General features: G+C 42.8%; 1 long non-coding RNA gene across 1 annotated transcript; it reads left to right on the top strand.

The window, feature by feature from the left end:
* The first annotated feature begins 1 nt into the window (after position 1).
* LOC119617043 lies at positions 2-1,719 on the top strand. Its single transcript, XR_005233207.1, has 3 exons — positions 2-45; positions 139-1,510; positions 1,601-1,719. It is a non-coding gene; the product is annotated as an uncharacterized LOC119617043 (long non-coding RNA).
* The last annotated feature ends 9 nt before the right edge of the window (positions 1,720-1,728 follow it).

Genomic DNA, 1,728 nt, shown 5'->3' on the forward strand with positions numbered 1-1,728 from the left:
TGAAGGCAGATGGTTGTGGGTGGACGGATCACCTCTGAATGAAAGGTTTGATTGTTTTCTTTGGTCTCCTTTAAGAATTAAACTCACTGGTTTATCAGAATTAAGGTCACATGTTTTTTCTGTTTCTTAATTTCTTAGTCTGAGTTTTTGGAACACTGGAGAGCCCAACGATGTGAAAACAGATAATTCTGAGGGAGAAGACTGTGTGGGGTTGGACATGAGAGGAAGAGATGGTGATCTGAAGACTTGGAATGATCAATCCTGTGATATTGGTTACAGAGGAATCTGTGAGAAACCTGCAGTAACGGGGAAGACTTCATGTGTTTGAGGGTGAAGTTCAGTTCAGTCTGTAAAACAATCTCAGTCCAGGATCCAGAAGGAGCAGCAAGGCTGGTTTCAGCAACTTAATGTCACAAACAGTTAAAGCTTCCTTCTACTTTTCAGCTTTTTATATATTTGTTGCATTAATCTATTCTTCTAAGTTTAGTCAGCTTTGGTTCTTCAGCTGAGTTCTGTTTTTGTTCGGCTCATATTACCAGGGGGCTGCTTCAAAAAAGTAGAATTAGAAAATCCAAGATTATTAGTGGGACTGTGGAGGCATGGTTGTGTTCAGTTTGCTGCTGGATCTTTGGAACCAGCAGTCTGAACATGTAAAGTATCCCATTAGCTGAAAACTGCTGCTGCTTGTGCAGGTTTCTGTCTGGAAGAAGCAGCGGGTCCAAACTGTCCTGAAACACTGGTTTTAGTCAGAAATCCATCTGGATCCAATGGAAGTGTCCAGTATTTGGTTAGTAATCAGCACACCTGTGGTCCCTCAGTAATCCCCCTTCCTGTTGAAGGACTGATTGGTTCCTTCAGCTTTTCTCAGATCCTCCTGTTAATTCTCTGTCATGTTGTGCAGCTTTGGATTCTTATTAAAGTTGTAGTTTTGGATCTTCATCCACCTGCCTCCTGTCTGCCTGTGTTTGGCTCCTTCAGCTTCCACTCATTAAACGTCACATAGACTGCACTTTCACAGGAAATACATTTTCTCCACTTCACTGAAGATAATTGTTTCCAAATACCAACCAGGATGACATCAGGAGAAATACAGATTCCCACATTCCTCCTGAGTCTGTTCAGTCAGTTTGCTTTAAAGAGCAGAAAACTGATGTCATTTAAAGATATTTACTGATATCAACAAACCAGAAACATTGAATGAAGAACAAAGCTACAAAACCAGAAATGTTTTCATCACAAATGACATGTAATCTACAAATTCAGAACAAAATCAGCTCTAGTTGACCAGAGGAGGGCAGCACATCCTCATCTGTGTGTTTTAATACACTCAAACTGTTGTGTTTTGGAATTTGTGTGTGAATACTTCCTGGTGGGCTGTCTTGGACGGTTGATTGGCAGCTCTGCACCACGCCCTCTGCAGCTGTAGTGGATCAGGCTCATCAGGCGTTCCATGGGTACTTAAGGCTGTGGTGGGAACCAGACCAGCGCTGGAGCGTTGTTTTACCATGTGGTAAAGTGCCAAGCCTCAGGTTAATCTTTGTCCCTGGTGAAAATCCTTTTTTAAGATTCTCATGTTTGTTTTTTGCCTTAACCTGCCTAGGACTACCTACCTGTTTCTGGAGCCAGTCTGGTCCTTACACGGAGCCTGCCACGAAGTTAGTACTCACCTGTTTACCTGTGCCTGTCTGCCAACGCTGCTGCCACCACCTGTAAAGGAAGGATTCATCA

Source organism: Kryptolebias marmoratus, linkage group LG5 (assembly GCF_001649575.2).
Source record: "Kryptolebias marmoratus isolate JLee-2015 linkage group LG5, ASM164957v2, whole genome shotgun sequence".
Classification (NCBI taxonomy): domain Eukaryota; kingdom Metazoa; phylum Chordata; class Actinopteri; order Cyprinodontiformes; family Rivulidae; genus Kryptolebias; species Kryptolebias marmoratus.